The following is a 25,795-nucleotide window of genomic DNA, read 5'->3' as shown; positions in this document are numbered from 1 at the left end:
GATGGCTTTCTCATCTATTGGAACAGAGGGTTACCATACCATACGCAGTCGTTATTTAAACATTCAATGATAATATAATATTAATAATATGATACTTGACAGATATGTTCTAAAATTATGCACATTAAATCATTAATATAATAATAAAATAATGAACTTGTATTATGACTGTGTCGACTGTCGTCTCTCGTTGTCATTAAATTACTACGATAATGGCATAGGTACGCGTGATGAATACATCCTAAGATGGGAAATATAAATCGAGTCACAAATCAAATACAACTAAAAAAAAACTTGGCCCGTGGCTCGGATACAACGTAGTTGGAAAAAAAATTGTCTTTTGAAACTCACTTTATATATTTTGTTTTTACATTCATAGACATTTTATGAATAATTCATATTAAATAGTTAAATGATTAACGTAATGTACCTTCAGCAAAAAAAAAAAAAATATTATAATTGGTATTAGGTACTTTAAGCTATGTTGACGCATAACAGTACATATACTTTAATTTAAGTAGGAACATTTGCCCATTTTCCGAAGAATAATTGTTAGTTACATAATTGCATCATAATTACATTTATTTTTTGTACATAATATATAATATAGGCATTATTTATTTGAAGATCCGATGATATAGTACGGTAGTAAAGTATAACGAACCATTTGATATTTTTTGATGTTAATAGATTTTATAACGTGTTCGGAAGTTTTCTTAAGTACTCAGTCTATACCGTATAACTTTTAAGCTTGATCGCCTTCTTTCTTCTTATTTTAAGAAAATTGAAAAATTACTTTGATACTGTATTTAATATTTGTTATTTTTTCTTAAGCATATTATAATATGTTTCATGAAATCATGACGAGAATTCAAGTACCTAGGCAAATTCTTTATCACTTGGCATATTTGTATGTACCACTCACGTGACATTGTTACCAACCTGAAAACTAAATTAATAAGCTACATCAACATTAGGTACCTACTATACATGGTACAGTATTATTTTCTAAGACAAGTAGTAAATTCGGAAAAACAAAACGCTCAATAATCTACACTCACTTATGTTGTGTTTAGCATGTCATTCAATAGCACAACATTTGTCGTTATTTTTTTCATTGCACAGTTTTCAAACATGTCATTGCTACTACCTACTACCTCGTGGATTATTTGTTAATGGCAAAAACAATGTTTTGCGTTCATGCATTGACTCCGCTGAATAGTGATTTATGAGAAAACTTATTGACAGTTCAAATATTTCTACTGTTCGACGATATGGATAACAGAGTTTAAGTTTCGGAATACATCTATAGAAGCCCGATTGAATTGGGTCGGTACTAAATGACAATACCTATGGTAATATTAATCTCTTAATAAGGAGCGATTAAAAACTAACAGTTTCCAATTTTTACTTGCGTACTTTTTTTAACCTCATATTATAAACCGTAATCAATATATTATTAATTCGATTAACAGATATTAGGTGTTTTTCAGTAAATTTTAATTAAATTATGTAATTAGTTCCTCATATGATTCGGTTAAATTGTGTGGTTGCTAGTATATATGGCAGCAGTTCATCGATGCGTTATTTTTTAAAAGCAACTTGTATTAAAATGTAATTAATTCAAATTTAAAAAAAATGTCATCATTTATAATGATTATTATCAGTACTTTTTGTATAATGTGACAAATTAAATAGTTTATAGGTACATTATATTTGTTAGTTGGGAAAGGAAAAATGTTTAGTATTATAGGTAAAGAATTATTGATTTCTAAAATTCTACTGACAAACGATGTAGCCCGTAAATTATTTAAACCATACGTCATAATCCATATTTGTACTGCTAGTAATTACATTTTTAAGTTTTTAAGACTCAAATAACAATTATTAATGTGTAGTAAAATTAGTCTCGCATATCCCAATAACGTGGAAACATGATTTACTACATACGATTAAAGAAAATTAATAATAACTTTACATAAATACCCATCTAATAATAATATAAATTGTAAATATAATTGATTTTTTTCAAACATAAGTATAAAAATATCTATGAAAATAATTAGCTGAAAACGATCCAACATTATGATAAATGTATGTTCAAATATTAGATGAAATATCGAGTTGTAGTGTGAAATACCATAATGATAGTATTAATTCTTAGATACATCAAATCCAGATTAAATTTGTTACATTTTTTGTTGTAAGCTCGATTGAATAAAAATGTACATTATTTAGTAATAACTTCTGCGGCTTTAGATACACTAAATTCGAGTGACTAAAAATTAGTCTAAATAATGATCGATTGTTAAAAATATATATAAATTTATTTTAGAACTTCAAATCAATCTATAAAGTCGATTCTAATTAGAAATTGTTTTTTAACTTTAAGTTTCTATTTTCATTAGTTATTGCTATAGCCCTAACAACGTTGACCTAATATTTGATAAAATAAAAATTCATAAATACACCTAATCATATTAATATATTTTGTAATATTAAATGAACGCCATCTTAATTTTCTAAATGTCTGCTTCTTTCGTTGTGTTAAACGAGCACCAGGCTCACACAAAAACCCAATTTAACAAAATAATCTTACACAATAAATTATGTTACTGTTATATTTTGGAAAATATTGTTCCTTGAAACCCCTTGGGTGTACTGGATATGATTGAAACTAATCAAGAACAAATGTAATATTTTTATATAAAAAAAATGGTTCTCAGAAGGTGTCTTATAACTCAATAAGATCAATATAGATTCACACTAATTATTTTTTTTTAATTAGTTCATCACTTATCTGTCTTCAATTAATATTATAATATTCTATTTTATGATTTTTATTGTTTTCCGAACTCTTAAATAAATTAACATTTAACACAATTAAAATGTTATAGTAGATAAGTATTAAATTTTTTTTTTTTTGGTATGATATTTTATTATGTATCACAAAAACTTAATAGAATATTGTTTTTTAATGTACGTACGGCGCCTAATATTATACCATGTTTATACTATGGAAAAATTGATTTCATAATATTTTTTAGTTTTCTGAGTAGAGAAATGTGTTTAAAGACAATATTAACAAAATATAATTCTGCATATCAAATGATACATTTGTTATACGATTATTATTATAATCATTACAATTTGAGTAAAATAATTTTACTGTTACATAATATAATAATATTATTATATTTACAAAATATGTAATGTAGCTAGCTTGAGATAATATGAAATTATTCTATTCGTTTATTGTACAAAATAATTTAGTTTAAAAGTCTTTTACCGAGAAAATTACAAAACAAACAACAATTATAATGTAATTAAGTTTTAATATTGACATTGTCTGCATACTTCCAGTAACAATTTATGTTAAAACCAGTTTTTTTATAAATGTACCTGTTCCTGTTATTTACATAATAAAATATAATTTTAACAAAATTGGAAATGGATTAATTATTTTAAAATATGACGTAGTAGGTATAATCATACATGACTGTAATAATATAAAATAACTAAATTGATTTTTTTTCATAGTTAAAGTTTTTTAACATTAAGCAACTAAACTTAGGTATAAAGATTATAAAGATTTAAAATTGAGAGAATTAAGAACTATTCTAAAATTTTTAAAACTAACTAACCTTATAGACGAAATATAACTGTAATTGTTAAATTAATGTATCACAATGTAAACTCCAAAATAATTGTAAATATTAACTAACACACGTAACTAATGGTCCTTGCTGCTAAGTTGTATTTTTAAACCAATAAAAAAAAATTACGATAATAGCTACAACAATGACTTCTAATTTATTTTTGTATTTTATGATAGGTAAATATATTTTTTTTTTACATTTCATATTATTTTTAATTTTATTCATTTTATTGAAGTTCACAAGTCTCTTCTTGGTGACACCTCCCCCCAACACCTTGTAAAAATTTAGTTCAAGGTGAAACTTCTCTGTACAGAATCCATTTAACAGACTAAAAATAAAGTTTGAACATCTAGATGATTGTTAATTGGAATTTCCCCATAATTAAAATTACATTTAATTATAATATTAATTGTAAATATTAAATTGCATTTACTAATTAATACAAGTCTATGGTGGTATTGAATAACAACATTATTTGGTTATAACTTTTAAAGCAGAAATTTCAAATTAAATGTTGACCTATTGACCAACAGAACCTCTACTGAAATATTATAAATAATATTTATACAGTTAAATTATTTTAACCGTAAATGTTTAATATCTGAAATAGTTTTGACGTTTGTAAAAAATAATATTATTCAACATAATATTCAAAAATATTATTAAACACAGTAACAATTTAGTGTCCAAAAATATTTTTGAAAATTAAAATCGTTACCGCAATATATTGTTTTTTAAGTATTTTACTTTTTTTGATAACAATATTCATATACTTTGATACTCCAAAGAAGACTATTATTTTCTTTTTTTGAGAATTTTTATGTTAACGACAACGAGTATCTACTTAAAGTTTGAATTAAGAGAGTTGAGTGTTATATTGGTACTATTCGACATTTTCTTCTACAATTCTAATAATTTAAACTTTAAAAACTTATAATTCATTAGCTTTACCCGTTTAATATTTGACTGTACCTATAACCTATCAAAATCGATCTCCTTATTTATGTGCTTAATTTATTTTCTCCATTAAAAATGTTCATTATTGCAGATGTACCGTTGCATAACACATTTATTTAAAATTCTACTCCTACATTCCAAAATATTGCAACTGGATCAAATATCAAAAAACTACATTAAAAATATACAACCAGTTTTTTCAAATTAAAATATTTTGAAAAAATCTCGATGAGTACATAATGTCGAACAATATGGCGAGAGAAACTTTCGACCCAAAATCAATTTTTTTTTTTTTGAGCGATCAATCCCGAAACTTTTTTATACCTTCTATGTAGATTAACACTTAGATTTTTTATAACCAAGGGTAACTCATATCACCTAAGGGTTGAAGAAGAATTAACGTTGAAGATGACTAAAAAAATAATTCACCTAGGTATCCTCTTTGATATCACGAAAACTCTGAATATTGATTACCTAAGCCATAAATATTCTTAAATCTAATATTTTTTTATTTTGTAATCATTTCAAAAGATCTGAAATAAAATGAAACATTTTTCATTATATAATTTATTCATAATTTAGAGAAAAAAATCCTATTAATCGTTGAACTGTTCGATTGTATAAATCATTTTCAACAAACGAATAATATTATATCCTACTAAATCAATGGCAAGTTGCATAAATAATCATAACAAATTTAAATAAATCAAAAGTGAATCAATGGCCTCCGGATTGTTCCATTTCATTTTAATGAACCATTAAATAATTACATTTTTTATGTTGTTAGGAATACGTCTCTACTAATTAATTAGTTTATTTTAAGAAGAAAAATAATTTCAAGCAAGTAATATTTTTTATTGTTTTTTTTTTTTACTACTTATTTTATTCAGTGCATTTTATAACAATGGATTTATAAAACTGCAGATGGTGTTAAATTTATACTATTGCACTCCAACTACATTAAAGGCTTTGGAAGTAATAATTTTAATATTAATTTAATTCTAAATCTTAGCTTTATTTCACAAATGTGAAACTATTTGCGTAGGTATAATCTTTTTTGAAAATTATTTGTTTTCTCAAACTGCAATGAAATATCTTTATTCTTGGAGGTCGTCTAGTAACATGCAAATAAATACAATGGTGACAACAATACTATTGTTGCAAACTGCGTCATTAGAACGTTGTCATTTAAGTGTAAAATTATGAGTTTGATTTGGAATTAATGAATCATCTAATGTAGATATGGTGAGTGGAGGGGGAGGGGGGTGAAGTTCTCATAAATCCAATTAATTTAGTTTTAATATTTGTATACATACAAATAAAGTATACTATAATGTATATAATTAAAATTGTATACACTAATCTAACCTAATGTACAGTATAATGATATGTGATACACAAAATATATCAGTAGGCCGTTAAAAAAAAAAATGTAATTTCTTTTGTATTGGTTACCTATTTTATAGGACATTATAGTTTTACATTATTGTAGAGACAATTAGTAAAAGTTACAATACTAACACAATTTAAATAATTTATTGTATTGTTTTTTCCAGGTAAGAATTTGCATAAGATTCATCGAAAGAAAACATCAAATACCTAGGTTAATATTAAATTTTTAAGCAAAGTGCATTTACATTTTTGTGATGGGGCATTGTAGTTTTTTCCATTAACTATTTATTACACTAAAACAATGTGCAGATAAATAATATTGATCTGTAATCATGATTAAAAAAAATCTTTCATCTTAAATTTGGTTATTCGAAATACATGATTAAGATGTTTTTTTCATATCAGTCCTGGTAAATTCCAACTATTAAAAAAGTACATTATTAACGTAAGACTTGCTGGTTTATCAGGTTTAAACGAACCGGTTACATAAACTATTTTCAATGTAAAATGCAAAATAAATTGAAAATAGTGTTGAAAATATAAATAAGTATAACATTACATACGTATGTATAGGTACATACATCTCCCCCATTTTAACATTTTATATGTATTAATGGAATTATTTAAATTCAGATTTTTGAAATTTTCTTTTGTTCTACTTAAGGAATGTCCTGGAGATACAAACTTCTGTTCTAAAAATGAAAACTTCCCTTTAGAAATGTGAATTATATAGCACATCATTTTTATGAAAATATTGACGTGTCAAAATCAAAATTTTAACAAGTAATTTTTGAATTATTATTGCAATGCGCGTTCACTAATTTTACGAAATACAGGTTGAACCATAATATAGGCATGTGTATACATTAACTGTTTCAAAGCTTAAAATTGTTCAATTTTCTCCTTTTTTTTACATATTGTAATGTTGTTATTTCAAAAAACCTACTTTCTGCAAAAATTATGTTTTTTACTATTTCTTATTTTTAATTTTTTTTAAATTGTTTAACATTTTTTGAATTCCATGATATATTTTAAATTTAATGTTTCGAAGCAGAATATTATTTGGGTTATTTCAATCTATAAAGATCAAATTTTGGACAAGTAGTTCATTAGTAGTTATACGCATTTGAAGTTCAAATGAGTAAAGTAGAGTTTCACATGGGTAGGTACTCGGCAAAATGTTGTCCACTAACCCGTTCATCAAAACTTTAAATGCTTATAAAGTTATAACTAATGAACTACTTGTCCTAAATATGATCTTTGTAGATTGAAATAGTCCGAATGACATTCTCTGTGGAATGTGGTATAAAAATTGTACGATTCAATTCAAAAAACGTAAAAAAAACTTTAAAAATATAAAACGATAAAAAATAATGAATAATATATTTTTCTCAGAAATGTTGTTCTAAAATGACAGTATAAAAAGAATATTAAAAAAAAAATACTTTTCGAAATAATGAGTGTAGACAAAAATAGTTTATCTGATATACATAACTAATCTATGATACAGGTATAAGAATTTATTCAGTCGATGAATACAACTAACATGATCTGCCAAGTTCGGCCATTTGTTTCGCGATCATTCATATATTATGATTTATGACTAGAGCAAAAACCAATACTTTTTATTTCATAAACGATCTTAAATTCAAGCACGTATCGTTTGACGAAGTAGGAAAAGTACGACCATTTAAAGGGGAAAATCCAATTGTTCGAGACAAGCTCCAAAAAAAAAAAAATCTAATTTAAAAATATCGTCACGAATTTTTTATTTTTTCGAGTGTTTAATGAAGTATCATACTCACGTTCGTTTCAAAACAAAAGAAAAGAAAAATTGTTTGTGAAATATGTTTATTTCAAAATAGTTGTGTTCTTTATGTCTGTATTTTATTTTGTTGATTCGTTGAAACATTTAACGGGAAAAAAAAATGAAATCACTGTACACATTTAGTACATTTGCAAACATTAATGTCCAAAACTGTATTACATAATATACCTCGCTTAAACCCATTTGTTATAATAATTCATTTTTGTATTCAGAAACAAACAAAAAGCCTCGACGGAGATTATTTACATTATACATTATACATTATAAATTTTTAATATTACTCTACCCGTACAATTATTTCGTAGAAGAAATGAGTACTCGACGTTTGCAACACTCTGCTACAACAGTTCAACGTGTTTTTTTTTAAAAACATTTTCACCGACCGTCGGAAAAGTCATGATTACAATTATTTCAGAACGTTTTTCGTCCGAAATTTGTAGACGTTTCGAGTGAAACCCCTTTGTTTTTACAGTATTTTTAAATATTCTCTGCGCTGCCATTTCTTATCAAATATTATACATGTTTGCACCTGTTAACAAATTATGTGTGTTAAGTAAGACGACAACGTTTGAACCTATGTAGAGTTATGGGTATTGCTAATAATTTCACTTTTAATTCCTTTTTTTTTATAACTGTACCTACTGTAATAAATAACAATAATAGACGACCAACTTTGTTTTTTGTAGAATAGGTTCTATAAAAGGGAATATTCTATCAAAATAAACTAACTAAAAAATAGTTTTGAATAATATTATGATCATCGGAACCTCTGGAAATAATAAATCACAAACACAAACGTCCAATGGGACAAAAGTTAAAACTATTAATAATCAAATTTCAAATAATCCAAACTACTTATGTGCCATACCGTGTGCGTATGCGTATGTATAGGTGATATTTGTCTCTAATTTTTAGGAGGCGGGGAATAATTGCAATTTACTGAAACATTTAAAACGATAAGTTTCCCTTTATTTTTTTGTTGTTTAGGGTCAACTGCCACCTCGTGACCCCCTCCCCACCAAATGCGACCTGTGTGAGTAGGTATTAATATAAATTATTTAAATATACTTATAGTTAATGACTAAAAATGAATTTAGATACTATTTAATGAATTAATTACATTTTAGAAATGTATTAGTTTTGCCGTCGTAAGAAGTTATAATATGTTACCTATACTAATAAAGGTAATTACTAATTACTAATATAATATTATATAATATGTTTTCAATTTAAAACTCCTACCATAATATTAGTACACTAATACAAGTATTAAAATGTTAAATAAATATTAAATACTTAGAAATATTAAAATTAAAAATTCTTGTTTTAGGTTACTAAGAATATGTTTAATGTAACAACCAAAAACAGTTTTTTTCGATTATTCACTGACCTATGTACAGCGTACTGTAATGTGTATTACTGTGGAACTAATCCTTTGACTCGGCACGTTGTAACGGCGCAAATCACAATAAAACGGTTTTTCTCAAAGACAACAAACGAGTTGACTAAAATACGACGTAATGGCAATTGAAAACAACACCGTTTGATTCACCCGCTCCACGCGCAAACGACGTGTTGAACATGAGTTCAATCGGCCAATCAGATGAAGATAGACCATACCGACAAACGGGTATACATATATATCGGGCCGTTTGCCGAAATTGAACACTCTTCATCCTTGACGCTTCAAACCTTCAACAACTACAACACAGTCCAGATGAAAACGGAGCCGAAGACACCGACCAGCAGCGGTCCGGTATTCAAGTCTCGGCAAAACTAAGAACGCCATCACGACACACGAAGACGGATTCAAACGGCGGAATAACAAACGAGTCGAATCCAGTGTCGTCGCCGACGGCAGACGAGACACGATTTCTTCACTTACAACATTGAACGTACTATACGGGTCGCCACTTGCCTACCTCACCGACTGACGGCCACTGGCTCGACGAACGCCTCCAGGGTTTAGTCGGTTACCGGCTTCGATCTATACAGACGTCCGACGAACGCCCTCGACGTGTCTCCGATCGGACCGGTCGTTGTGAGTCGAGCACCGTGGTGCATCAAGCGGGTCGGCTGTGAGACAGCAAGCTGCGAACATCGGAGACCTCAACGACGCCGATCATATTCGCTCCGCACCGGCCGATACCCGGTACAGGTGACAACGGGAATCCATAAAATAGCACTTTCCAGGGCTTACAAATCTTATTCCTCCCGAGCGCACCTGCCACTCATCCGGGTCGCGGACCCTTTTGCCAGACGGCACTTGTTTAAGCGGACTTGACACAGTGTTACGTGCCCCCCTCCCCCCCAAACTGTAAAAAATATGATTGTCAACCAGCACCTTGCCCGCCGAATCGACCGTCTCCGTCCCCTGTATTTGTGAATATAATTTCGATAGAAATAAACCAAAGTTGCTTATTCCATAATCTACACAAAGACTAAACTATTACGGCACGGTGGGCACCGTCTCTCCACGTGAATACGAATAATAATAAAATATGTTCTTTAATCTCACCTGCAACAGTAGGAGTTATATAATATGGTCGGAGAGTGTATCGGAAGCACGAAAATAGTTTGATACGTCTTCTTCGCGCGGTCACCAACGTCGTGAAAATGAATTAATGTTTCAAGGGTCGAAAATAATATATTTTTTTTTTGTTTTTGCAAAGGCTTAACATTCGTTATTAATAACAAGGTTATTATTATATCACTTCGTATTATTACACGGCCGCAGAGGCTCCGCCGCCGTGGTTGAAGTCTGAGAGTTTCCTCGAAATTTTAAACTTTTGGGAAGCTATTTTTATTCTAGTCATACTCGTCGCTCATCCGCTTCCGTTCGCTGTAATCGTAAATTTAAACGACCCGTCCTCGACAACGGTTTAACGATAATTAATGTGCACGGACGTTGGACACGCATTAACAGATGGGTTCGCCCCACGACGTCGATTATTATCGTCTCGGCTGTCGTACTTTTTTGTCGACGTAGAAATAATACGTATCGCCGTTAAAAGTTAAAACTACACCTCTTCGTCTTTTTTTTTTTTTTTTTTTTAATTACCCGCTAATAGCAACACGTTGCGATGATCCAGAGACGCGCTTAGAAACCGTACTGATTGCTTCCCTTGTCATTGGTGCTAAATGGTCGAAATACGTGATTTCAAGTAATAAAATAAGTCACATATGACATTTGAGTGGATTCGATACTGAATGTTTTTTCTTCTTTCGAGTAAACGTCATATCCTACCATAGATTGTATAAAACCAGATATGGTGCATTTCCTATTCGAGCTATGTGATTCTCAAAAATGTAAGCAAATCAACACATACCTCAAATCAGTATCACCAAAAATAGAGAAAAACAGTTTTTATGAGAAATTATTGATTACGAACTACGCAATATGCATCACTGATATTCAGCACTCTCGCCAAATTCCCAACCATTGTCATATGGCTCCATTGGCACAATATAATATTTAAGTAAATATGTTGTACAATTATTTATTTCTCATATGTGATTCTCCTGCATCGAGATAGGTTCGATAGTCATCAGTAAATTCAGAAATGCACCATCTGGTCTTATGTAATCTGTGATTAAACCTTTAGAGTGTGATAAGAAACCTGAAAACATATTATGTTGGTCGACCACAATTTGTTGACTTGACATGATTGTGTCTGCAGGAATCTCCGTTGTTTCTTTTAAACAACAGTCACGCCGACTAAAATGTCCACTCACAGCGCACTCATTCACTCCAAAATACGTTGGTACAGTGCTTAAAAAAGAATAGCCTAATTTGTAAAAAGAGATCCTATAAAATGTGTGGGTATCGTTACAAACGTAAAAAAACCTTTTCGCGTTTGACGTTGCCACAGCGAAATGTTTATTATACTTACGTAATATTACTACCTACTTGTTCCCGGGAACGACTTAATGTTAATAACTATTATTAATGTACCTAGGTACCCAAAATGGCAATATCTAACAGATGGGCCCCTGACATCATTTCACACCAGCTGACGGTTAGTTAAAAGCTCTGGATCATAGGTACGGCACAACAAGTGACACAAGCTTACATTTCGTCTTAAAACTAGTGTGAGTTGTCTTACAATACTACGCGCACCTACATCGTAGCTCTGGAACAGTCGATGAGAAATACAATTCTCTGAAAATTTAATTTGATTTATCGATGAAATAGCAAACGGACCTCTAGTCCTGTTAAATCCTAAATTCCTAGAAAGAAGTCGTTTCATATAGGTAATCCCTCTGAGTGAGTCCCACCACTCGATTTATAAACAAAATAAACAGGTAAGCCATAATGGTGGAACACGTTTCATAAAAATAAAATTGAATTAGATTTTTTTTCACCCCGACAAACTTTATCGTTCGCACACCCGATTTTTAAAAAGTTTCACAATCCAATTTTAACGATATTTATAAGAAAAATCAATATACATTATACTATGGATACTTAAATAGTATAAATAACTTTCGAAAAAAAAAAAAATCGTTTTATAAAATCGTTTTACGCAAACCAAAAAAAAAATTATTTGAGCTATTCAATATATTTTAAAAACCAAATAAATATATTACATAAAAGCGAAATAATTTTAAGAGCGAGTGTTTTTATTTTTTCGATAATACTTACTTGACTGTACCTAATTCTATGATTATTTTACAAATGTTAATGAAACGATAACAATTAACAGTTTCGCCGTCTGAAATTCAAAGACACATTATAATATATAATAACATCACGGTTACAGTGTTTGCGCAACAAAAACAGTAGGCAAACAACTAAGGTTTTCCTCTGTTTATGACGAACGCGTTTGGTCATTCGGTTATATTATAAAATGTTCCGTGTGGTGTTGGTTCGCACACATTGGATTCTTACACTCGAATTACGCTCGGTAATGCACTAGTGTACAATACACAATTCATGTCGTCTCTTTTAAGTTTTTTTTTTTTTTTTTGTATGCTTTCGGCTTGTATCAAAACCTATTTCGGTTAAAATATTTAAGCACGTAGACAGTTAGACACGTCATAACTTTTTACTCGTTTATATTATATTTAACATCAGTAACTTTTATGTCGTTATATGTTATGTACGTTGTGGGTATGTATGGGCTTGGATTAATAACTATTGTTGTACACGTTCAACAATTTACAAAATGTTATCGAACATACGCAGTAATTAAGTATTGTTTGATTGTGATAAATATTGCGGGGAGGTGATTCGTTAACGTTTTATTTTATTCTTTATTCGAGATTTGAAATTATAATATAGGTATTATTGCATTAGTTATTCTAGCTATTTGAGGTATGTTGGTTTCAATCATTTAAGTTCAGCGAATTATAATTATCGATAAACCTCTGTGCTTGTACTTATATTATAATATGCAAAACTACGTCGTAGGCGCCTGTTGTCTCCGTCTCACTGACGTCGAAGGTCGCAATAATCATTAAATTCTGTTTAATTATTATAATTGTAGGGATGTAATTCATTTTATTGTTTATATCGTGGCAACTAGATTTAAAATCGCATGGATATTATTGTATTAGTTATTTGAGATTTGTTTGTTTGAATCATATCCGTCAATAATGTAAGTTCATTGACTTATTGAAACCAATAAACCACTGTGCTTGTATTTATATCATGTAAAAAGAGAGTGTTGTTACCGTCTCGCTGTCGTAAGAATCACCAAAATATACGTTTAGCAGTTCCAATTTTGCAGTACTGTTAGCTTTAATACTAGAGTACATTGACCTGTTTCAAACTTAAAGAACATTATCCATATTCTCTCTTTATTTTTTGCGATGTTTTGTTTTTTATTTTTTTAGGCAATTCATGAGTAGGTACCTACGTAAAATATTAAAATTTAAAAATGTTGATAACTTATTTGAAAATTAAAACAATGTAGACAAGTTAACGCAAATATACATATTAAAGTGTTATTTCATTTATGCATGAAAATATACCAATTCACTATATTTAAAGCTAACAACACACAATTGGAACTTCAAAATGGAAATTTGACATGTTGTTCATTCGTAAGAAAAAGGTATTACAACCGGGTGTGACAATCCTCTTAAATAATAATTTCAATATATCTATGGTTGCTAAATCAATAGCATAGATGGTATAATAATACGTCATAACATAACCATAGCATTTAAAATGGCGAAAAACCAACATATTTTTGAAAGAACTAATTAGCTTTATGTGTAGGTGTATTTTTTTTTATATCTATACAAAGAATATGATTAATTGACCAGACAGAAAAATTGGGTTATTTTAAGGATTTATGAATGTAATTATAATGTAGGTATATGCTCGTTAATATGTGTTTTCATATAACCGACTTTTTTACCGTAATAAAAATATTAAACATTTATTATGTATATACTTACCTTCCTGCTAGTAACCTACCTACATTGTTTACGTATAGTTTTCATTTTATTTTGTTTTAATAGTACGGTTAGAGGTAATTTTATAATACACTTGGTATGAAAAAAAATACTTTAATCTATTTTATCCTTATGTACAATTCACTTTATATACCTACCATACATTATGTTCATAACAATCTTTTATACTGTGTAAATGTAGGTAATACTACCTAAGTCTGCAGGTGTTTTTCAACATCGCTAATTTTGGCCATCTTATCGATCTGGAGTCAAATAAATGTAATGCATTGTGAAATAATTGGCGAATTAGAATATTGAAGATCATAAAAAAAATGAAATCTCTAAATTAGGAAAATATCAATATGATTTTGTTGTTGAGCTCGTGATTAATTCATTTTTAGGTTTTCAATATTAGTAAAATCCGTAGAATCAATCCATTTTAATGATTTAAAGATTTCGTAGTTTTTAATTTTGATTAATTACACCAATTATACCAATCATACGAATTGTCTTTTGCTGGTAATATGTGTTTATATTATATTTGTTTGAAATTCGTGCTTTTCCTGAATATTATAACTCAATAATGTTATGTAAGTATTATAGTATGATATAGTAACAAAACTATAACCATAATGTTTAATAATCTACTCAACATATACGAACGTTTTTATAAAAATGTAATAATATTATCATCGTATTTACACTTATAAATTACAATACATTTTACAAGAACTATTATAAACCATAAATACAGAGTGAGTAAAATATGTGTAAGCTCTGAGTAAATAATATATATTAGATAAAATTACATCCGCTTTACTGTAGAAACAATATTTTTTCAAAAACTACACAATTATAACAGCTCTATGTGTATTCAGTTCACTTCATGCAATAAAAGTAGAGATAATATTATTATAATAAACATTACTAATAAAAACATTTATTATTTTTTTTTTTTATGTTATTACTTATGTTTGTACATTGTACAACAAAACATTTTTAAATTATGAAAAACTATTACACCATAATGAAAAATGTTCTATACAATGGGTGTTATAATATTTTAAGAGGGTTATGACTTTGAGATATCTCTCACGTAATGTTAAATAATAGTTTGTATTTTGTCTAGAAGTACACTTCACAATAAATCATCTAAAAATTATTTTCGATTAATTTAATAACGCTTGTCATCGATGGATAAAAAATAGCTACAATCAAAAAGAAAATAAATAATAAATAAAATGACAAAATTAAATATTACTTGAGTTTCTAGTGTAAAAAAAAACTATTATATTATTCTCAATAAAATCAGCTACTGGATCAGGTACCACCAATACGCTCAGAGGTAATAAGATAAATCTAACTGTAGAGTTCCGACAGCAATATAATATTTTCTAGAAAATAATTCTTTCACGTTCCCGGGTCGTAACAAGATATATCAATTGAAAAACATTGCAAATATAGACGGAGAACCATAGAAAACTTTCGTGTAATATAGGTACTATCAAATAGCTTGTGACTTGTATAATAATGAGTAATGACGCACTGATAAATCATATATATTATTGTCTATAGATTGTGAGAATAGTTTCAATACGTGTGCCTCAATAATTTGACAGACAAAATTTGACGTTTTTTAGATTCTAAAAATGATTGCGTTAAGATATAAACCATAAATTGTTATTGAAAACGAAAACTAAAAATATGCGACTTTCATTGTTCATTATAATTTATTAAAATATTTGTAATGAATATTAATATAGATGTTGTATTCGTTCAAGCTTTTGCTTCATTTTATACATTCAAAATTGTACATGTTTAATTAATAATTGTGAAATATAATTCCAATGGTATAAAAATATAATTTAACCGACCAGTTAACTAAAAATCAAGTTGGTACATATAGTTTTAATATTCAACAAATCATTGAAAACATCAACAAACTTCTCCTCATAATATTACTTTATGATTAAATTTATTACCTATTAAAAAGGACATAATTAAATATTATACAAAACAAAATATGTCACCTATTGATAAGTAGATAAAATCCAAAGCCAAAAATAAATAATTTTTTAGTATATTGACCCTTTTATATTTATTCACTGATATAAATTATTTAAATCATTTTACTTTTAATTCACAACGCAATGCAAATTATTTGCACAATGATATGACATGACGTTATACACATTTAGCATAAAGTTATTTTACAAAATTGATAAATATTTTGTATGAATTATAATATGTTAACAGTATCAAATCAATATTCCATTTCAATTATATTTTTTGAATGCATTTACAAATTTACCACTTTAAGGGTATATAATATTAGCTTGTATTGTGCGTTGCAATTCGAAAGATATATTTACATAATATGTATAATTTGTTGATTGTCCACTATTTTAATTGCATTTACTCAAAAATTTAACTTTGCTGATTTTATAATAATTTAAAATAGTGCATAATATGCAGCTTAATCAATTAAAAATATTAAATGAAAATATTAAATTTCAATTGATACTTTTTTAAATATCATCTGTAAAAAAATATACACCAGGCTTAAAAATAAATATTATTATAATATAAATTACTAAGAATATTTCAAATTTGCAAAGCTTAAGTATTTTACAATGCTAACGCTGAAACGGAAGATCATTGGAATAGCACTTTTTCTATTTAAATAAGATTAATGAACATTTTGGATAACATTATATAATATAACATTGCCATATAGTATTTTGTGTGAAATAAATTTAGTGATTACCTACCTCAGAGGGCACAATATGAGATACTAATTGTTTAAAAAATAATAAGTGAAATTTTAACCACATTATACGGCTTAAAAATGTTATTCCAGTTTTTGCTTCAATTCAATTACAATTTATGTAAGAACCATACTAAAAATACTGTTTTAAATTATTATAGGTATTATATTAGAAAAATAAATAAGTATCCGAAATAAATAAAAATTATAAAATACATTTTATTGATTGATACCTCTTTTTGCAGATATTTGGATAATTTGTTTTATAATCCATGACAACTCCTAATAAAAATAGTGTTTAAATTATCTTCTTCTTTAGTAATTTCTTCTCGTATATTAATTTGACACATCTCTGTGTAATATAATTTATGACCGATAACTTTGTTAAAACATTAATTTCTCTGAAAATCTTCTCTTTTTTCAAACTATTCTTCAAAAAATGAAAATGTTAATTGAAATTCTGAATCACTAAAAAATAATATTAAGTTTTCCTTAGTGACATAAAATCTTTAATTTTTATTTTATAAATGACTTTATTCAGTCGTTGAACGTCATAACATATTTTTAACATTTGTACCGTCAATATCTTAATATCCTACCCTACTTGGATGTTGTTGCGATTCCCAATTCAATTTTTTTTTTTAATATTAGTTGTCACTCAAAAATCTATACAATAATAATATTTATTTACAGTACTTTCAAGTGAATCTATACATTTTATTTTAGATAACTGAAATATGTCAATTATTCAATACACAATGTGACAGATATTTAAATCAACAATAAATTACGTATGTAAAATTCCAAAGGAAATTTCAGATGATATGAGGATATTCATAATATTTTAAGACAACCACTTTTTTGGAAATCGCTCAGGAAATGTATGAAGTGAGATGCATTAGATTACTGAAACAACCAAATTATACAGATATACCTATTACCTACATCGCGAACCATTATTAAGTGACTTTAGTATAATTGACTTATGTTTATCAGAAATATAATGGTAAACTGCTATAATTTCTGTGAGCTGAGCAGTCATTTCTTTGTGTCGAATCACAAAAAAATTAGAAACTGCAGAATTATTAGATAACAATGTGATTCGACATCGATTATTCACAAAATATATTATATAGTACCTGTTTCCTGTATCAAATTTAGTTAAAACACAAAATAATATTTACTACCTAATTTGTCGAACATCAGATTCGTACACAAATTTTAATTTTTCTACTAATACAATCAGGTCGTTTTAATTATTCTTAAAGCTGGTTTCAAAAATATCGCCGACAATAGGAAAACGTCATAAAAACTGAAGTTGTCGAGTTGACATCCTATAAAATCGCGTAAGCCTCGTAAAAATGGTTTCACCGTGAATTCGTTTAAAATATCACACGGGCTGCAAAATTCTAGTGTATTTGCCCACAGAACTATTTTCTAGCTTTAGCCATTCCAGACGATTTCGTTATTCCCCTGGTGAATTATTGGTGCAGGTAAACGATCGAACATCACCTTTTTACGTACCTAACGTATGCATTTTTTAGGAGTTTACGTTTTCTGACACTCAGTCGACTTAAGAAGGATCCGTTTTATGACGAATTCAAATTCCGTCATTTTGACTGTTAAGTGCCGTGTAGAAAATCGCCATTTCTCAGTAAACACGATGGTTAAACTTAAACGAAATTTTAACGTGGCTCTTGTGTTTTCTAGGAAATAGCAATTTTCCACACGTCGCATAACAGATCAAATTATACAAGTATAGCTTCTCACGTCGGTAAGTACAAAGTATAGTTCGTACAAGGCATTCGAATAGAAAACGTCAGTTCCTCGCAGAGTTAGGTACAGTTCCTTCACACTTTATTCAAACTCAGGACTGCATGATAACATCGCAATATGATACTCTATTTATTTTTTTATGTTTAATTATTATCACGTGTATAGTAAATTATAAACAAAATTAATATAAATTTAATACGTATGCGTCGTCACAGACATACAACTTAAGCATAATAGTAATAATTTAGACCGGATAAAATGATAAAGTTGTAATAGGTTAGGTTGTCTTATTCGTAAAACTGCACAAGTGCTATATAGAAATTAATTTACTACAATCATTCCAACATGATGTAGTAAAGCAATTCAAATTCTGAAACTAATTCGAATTTTCACCAAATCGTGTTTGAAATGAGAAGACTTTTGATTTTTGAAACATTGACTTTTTGAATTATATACAATATTTGAATTTCTAACATTTTAAAATTAAATCGAAAACGAGGGAAAATCAATCTCAATAATTATTTACTAAAGTTGACAAATGATTAAAATCTATTTTTATAATTCTAATTGATTTACTAGACATTGATTTAAAAACAACGCAAAATGCATAATATTATGTTCCTGCGTGTGTTGGAGAAATAGGAAAAATTAAACATTTAAATTTATCGTTTAATTGTTGTATACTACTTACAACCTAATTATCGTTCTTTAGACAAGGCGTGAGATCTTACTACCTTAACTCATAGTCATTATTAATTTTGTAAACGTCATTCCACCATCAATTCTAGTTATTTCATATTCATTCATTATTTTTTAGTTAAATTTAATTTCAGTGGTACTACAACATTCAAAAGTGACGATGACAAATGGTTTAAGAACAACAAAATATTTTGCTATGCCGTGCATAAATTCATCACCTTCCAAGATTTTTTTTTTCTTTCTTTGAATTTGAAAATGAAGTTTCTCATTTTTTAGCCACTATTTTTTGTGTAATTTATAAAAGTTTAAAAATATTACATTGTTAGCGGTAATAAGCAATGAGTACCTAATAATAACTAAAATGAAAATAATTGAAAAATTTTAAATATTTAAAAAATATATGAAAATACAAAATAATACAATTACAATTTACATAACAAAGAATATACATCTGTGAATGTTATGAGTCCATATTATACGTTTTATGCATTACCGGAAATAATGAAATAATGAAATAAAAATATGATAAACAAAATTATTTACTGATTAAGAGTTGGTATGACTCTTTCCACAAAAATAATTAATTTGGAATGAATTAGTATCGGTAAAAATTAAGTTTTGTACTCTGAAAAATAATCTGCCAATGTCCATTTTAATTAGTCTGGTTAACAACTGACAGTCGATAGGTAAGTTTACATTCATTGTATTATGGTCCTTTTTGATTCTGCGAATCTCAATTTTCAGTTTCTTACAAACTAATGATTTTATTATATTTTAAAAGTCTTTTCAATGTTTTTCAATTATAAAACAAAAAGATAATACAACCAGTATTGAAAACTAAGATTATGCCAATCGCATTTATAACGCATATATAGATAACGTAAATCCCAATGTAACAAATGATTTTCCGAGAAATTGTAGTTTGTTTCTATAAATTGCAAAATCTGAATACATCAACAGGTTTAAATACTAATTATTTTATAAAATCAATGATGATCACAATAAGTAGTGAGTAAACTTATTGAAAATGTTTTTGTCAATTATTTAGTAAAATGTATTTTGTATTTAATTAGACATATTATATACAAAAATGATTAAAAATAGAGTCTTATGAGCACTAGAGACTTAGGGACTTATGAGGAACTGAATACTTTCTATTAAACTACCTTTAAAGCTTCCGAAAATATTTCCCGGGCTTTCGAAATTCAGTTTTTAAAGTATTTTTGTCCTGGGAGACCTTTGGAATTCTCTCAGTTGTGTACTTAGAAAAAAAAAACGTAGCAATGTGGTCAACTTATTCTACTTCACCACTGACAAGTAAATCCTCGCCAAATGTTGCTGCATCTTGGGTTGACGATCGCATGGGATTTTTAGTAACCAGACTTACCTTCCTTCCCGTCAACGTAATCTTTGTTTAGTAGTGCTGCCATATCATAATATACTATATATATAATATGTGTGTGTGTGTGTGTGTGTGTGTGTGTGTGTATTAGAGATGCCCAAAGCGAAATAAAAAAAAGTCGGACAAGATATAGTGGTCGGGTTTTGTGGTCAGGTACTGATAGGCGGGAAGGGGATACACGAGAGCAATGTCCTTTAAATCCAACACCAAAATAAAAAAAAAATACCATGTCTAATTGGGTGTTTAAATAATTGTTATGTTAATATTCTTTGATGTAAACACGGTAATAAAAACTAACATCAGTGCAGAAGCACTTAAACATTACATAAACACTTTATTACCTACATAATATTTTAAATAATACAATAATTAAAAAGTTATTGTTCACTGTTTTCTGAATCTTTACAATGTTAATTATGGTTTGGTAAATTCCTTGCCACACCGACTGTTCGGAGTATCATTAATTACCTAATATTATAATCACAATCTTCACAAAAACCAGGTTTTTCTTAGTATTAATGTTGCATCGGTATTGTGGATTATTTTAAGCTATAACGTGGTCATAATAATTGCACTCTAAAAAAAAGTTCTTATTTCAGTACTCTCATTTCAGTTAATTTTGGTTTTTCGTATATATTTTTAGATTATTTGATAATTAGAGAATAATTTCTTCGTGCTTCGTCGTTAAAAGGTAATACAGGTAACTGGAAGCAGAAATATCTCGTTTTGATGATTTATGGTTTTTACAGTATTTTACACTGCTTCAGCTCTTGCAGGATTTTCGTCACTTTTTTGAATAATATATAATTTCTGACTTTTGAGGATTATTACAAAAAGTTTAAAGAAAAAATTTGGGTTTTATTTCCCTTTGGGTTATAGCAGCTGTAGATGCTAGTGGCATACTTCATAGTTCTCATTGTCTTCATTTAACGGTCGAACCACTCAGACGGATTGTATTTTTATCATTTATTATAACATAATATCATTCTATTTTTAACGTAGTTGTATTTTAAATGTTATATTATTATTACCTTATTAATTTCCCGTTGTGATACAGATTTCGTTTGTACCGAAGTGGAAAACAACAGTTATCGACCACCAGCAGCTCAACTAAATTTGGTAATGGACGCATATTATTATTCTATTATTGATTTAATTTATTTTCGCGGATGTGAAATCGACCATTTACTTTCGTTTATGGTTCGTTTATGGCAAATAATTGTAATTGCATTACAACGAAATATTAATTTTCCGCATTTATTTTTTTTTCTTTTGTGAATTCGTGTTTGGACCGTAATTCGGGGAGGTACCTAAAATCTGAAAATAATGACCCATTCAACGTTATCGTCTCTAAACAACTGCTGAGGACTTTTTGATTGGCATCTGGATTCTGATGAAAATGTAACACTGTTTGGTGATTGATTAGAGCAGAAGTGTATTTCATATCGAGGAATTCCAATATTCGACCATTATAACAGCTGTTAATCAAAACTTTTTCCGCGTTTGAAAGTGCGTGGTAATGACATAATTTTATTCGTTGTTCTTGACTTTAAATCTAAAAGTTAAAACATAATAATATAATGATATTAATTTTTAAATAATATTATTTACAATAGTATTTACTAACTAATTTTTTTAATATTTTACCGTTGTTCACTGTTCCACTGACTAGATTTAACCCAACAATATTAGCGACCAATAGTCGATAACATACATTTCAAATGATGTAAAATAATATATTTAAACAATCATTTTATCATCTATTAAATTGTATCATTATTAATTCTAATATTAAATTGATACCTAGATATTAGGCATATAATATACAATTATCTAATTGGTCACACGTGCAACATAGTAAACTAGAGGTTTTTTTTGGAAAAATATATCAAATGTGTGCAATTTTACAAACATAAATGTTATGTATGTATATTGTATACCTATATTTTCATAATATTTCATCAATAATGAGATTAGCACGCAATTACATTGGTAAGTCTTAAGTAAACTGTACTGCAGGGTTATAAAGTACTTAAACTTTAAAACTAAAAAATAAACATTTTTTAAAAACTTTCTTTTGGAGCGTATCTATTAAATAATACACATCAAAAAATAAATACAAAATAACTAAATTTGATTTCATAAAGAACACCATTATTTTTTTTATCAGTTTCTGTAGTTTTTTTTTTAATTTCCTTACAAACAAAATATAAACTATTAGTAAATTCAAGAATGACTTTTTCATAGTCTCTAAAAAGTTGAAAATTCTGATCCTCAGAAATCCTCAGAAATTATCCCTAGGCGTTTTTATTAAAACGGCGTGGTTTTTCTAAAGTTATTTTTTTTTTTAAATTTTCTAGGAATCCGCTGGGAAATAACAAATATAAATTCTATGTCCTATGGCGCCACTTCTAATATTACCAAAAACTACTTTAAAAAAAAAAAACACATTAGTGTTTTTTTCAAAATCTTATATATATACTGAGTCAAGAAAGAAAATTAAAAGACTAAGTTTTTGCACTTGAACCCAATCTATAAAAGTTTCGAATTCATCATCTAGCTAAAACAAAGAATTACTTTGATTATATAATATTTATGAGGTATAAAATGCTACATAAAAGTAAGCCTAATTTTTTCGAGACGAATGTCAATTTTTCAACACTCAATAGTATTTTTCGTGTATTATTGCTTTTTGAGTACATTTTATGTTTTGATGATAATAATAATATAATATGTATTTTGAGATTATTGTTTTTAACCACTTGTTGAGGAAGTTTACCACTAAATCTCCGAAGACTTTTACACATAGTTGTTATAATATTATTAAAATCACTGTGTTAAAGTCGTTCTCATCATTAAAAATATAATAATTAAATGTCAACAAAAAATGCTGGTTTGGTGTGCAGGATGGCCTTTTCTTATATTTGTTCGGAATAATGGTCCATTTACGAATTTCCCCGCACTATGCATGTCGTATGCTCGTTGTAGTTGTCTATTGTATACATTTCCCGACCGGAACCTTATATCCCCTATTAAAAACGGTTCTTTGTTCCACCAGCAGCGCCCCTTTGGTTTGTTTTGGTAGTCCAGCAAAGGCCAAATAAAGCCTTATCAGATAAAACCATCCAGTCCTGCAGATCGGCTTTGCACCGAACAATATATTGTTATGATTCATAACATGCATTTTACAGCTATAAATCATTCGTTAGGGAAACAGCCTCTATATTATGTCGGTGTTTAATACGAATTTAAAAAAAAAAATGTGTACCTAGATTATAATACACATATTGAGGTGATCGAATTTTGAAAAACAAACTTTAAAGCACCACAGGCCTTGCATAGTGTTTGAATAATGCAAGTACAGAAAATCCGTGAAATACGAAATTGTTGTTTTTCTTCGTCTGTGTATAATATAACATTTGTACAACGTAATTGACCCAATTTCCATGCTTTGGTGACACGAATTATATTATCATAGTTATTCAAATATGTTATTAAATCGAGTTTTATGTAATGGTGAGTCTAGACAGAAAACTTTGCGACACAACCATACGGGACGAATATAAGATTATTATTATTATACATGGACGTAGTGCATTATAATAGTATTACCCTTAAAGTACTACATATGTTGCTCTTTTGAAAAAAAAAAAAATAAACACATCGTAGGTATAAAAAAAACATATTATTATAAACATGCAAATGTACTATATCGTCCCAAACTCGTGTCACGTTACAATCGAATAGGACTCGAAACAGTTGTCGGACGTCGTCGAGCGTGTACGGTTTGAACACACTTTTTTACTTTAAAAAGAAATGCATATATTATTATGAACTCACTACCCATAACTAGAAAATGTATATCGTGTACTATTCTCATGTTTTTTTTATTCTCAGTTATACCCTGTCTTTGCTCTCCCACCGAACAACTTTTTTTAGACCAATTTTTGTACCTACCATGGCAGAAACTTTTATTTTTAATTTTATTTTTGTAATATAATGATAATTCACGTTAATATATGGAATATTTTATTTTTCTTGAACATTTTAAAGTTAAAAAAATCTTAAAAATGCTGAGGAAGATTTCCAAAATAATGAGTAGGAAAGACGTATTCATGAGGATATTGGTGGCGTTTCAACACCCATAGAGCCGGACATATTATTTAAGAATCCTAAATTGTTGGTTATTCAGTAACAGTATAAATGTAAATCTGTTTGAACACACATCATATAGTTCAAACTATAATGGTGATAAGTGTTTTAGAAAAATTTCGAATGCATATTGTGACTGGCCAAATTAAAATCACCGGTCAGGACCTTTCGTGGAGATGTTTTACCTTTCATAATAATAACAGTACAAATAACTCGGTGGTTCGATCAACAATTTAATACAATCTTGTACCAGGATGAGACTAGATGACGGAGTTTTGAATCCATCGATAATCCAATGAATAGATGGAAAATTGCCAAAATGTCTTAGGTAATGGTCAAAATAAAATAAGTACATAAATCTGGTGCCTATATACAATATGTTGTGAAAATTTAGCACAAGATATTTTACATGATAAAACACGTCATATCATTTTACACTTTTATCTTTTAAACATACAGTATTTCCCAAAGTTTTTTTGCGTCGAAAATATGATCAAGGCTTATAAAAACTGAGTAAAATTAGTAAATTACGTAATGTAGTATGTACAACAATATCTATTTAATACAAGATCGCTTATAAGTTGATGTTTATTAGTTAAACACAATCCAAAGTCATACTTTTCTTTTTATTATCATTTTGATGAAAGTCATCAAAATCAGGGAAATATTATTATTTTGAAGCTAAAAAAATTATAACATTTTAAATGTAATACTTAAGAATTGAAGGTACTTTTTGTTACCACATCGTATAAAATATA

General features: G+C 28.2%; 1 protein-coding gene across 2 annotated transcripts in view; it reads left to right on the top strand.

Annotated features, from left to right (window-relative positions):
• Positions 1-25,795, top strand: part of LOC111031131 (peroxidasin homolog) — a 297,314-nt gene that overhangs the window by 68,417 nt on the left and 203,102 nt on the right. Inside the window, exon 1 of one of the 2 annotated variants that reach the window (XM_022310948.1) lies at positions 6,199-6,219. The exons of the other annotated variant lie outside the window; for it this stretch is intronic. The gene's annotated coding sequence lies outside the window, so the exon portion shown is untranslated. Of the gene's footprint in view, positions 1-6,198; positions 6,220-25,795 lie in introns of those variants that run through there. 2 annotated transcript variants of the gene reach the window in all.

This window comes from Myzus persicae, unplaced genomic scaffold (assembly GCF_001856785.1).
Source record: "Myzus persicae strain clone G006 unplaced genomic scaffold, MPER_G0061.0, whole genome shotgun sequence".
NCBI classification, from domain to species: domain Eukaryota; kingdom Metazoa; phylum Arthropoda; class Insecta; order Hemiptera; family Aphididae; genus Myzus; species Myzus persicae.
The sequence above is the reverse complement of the archived record's forward strand: the minus strand, read 5'-3'. Positions and strand labels throughout refer to the sequence as shown.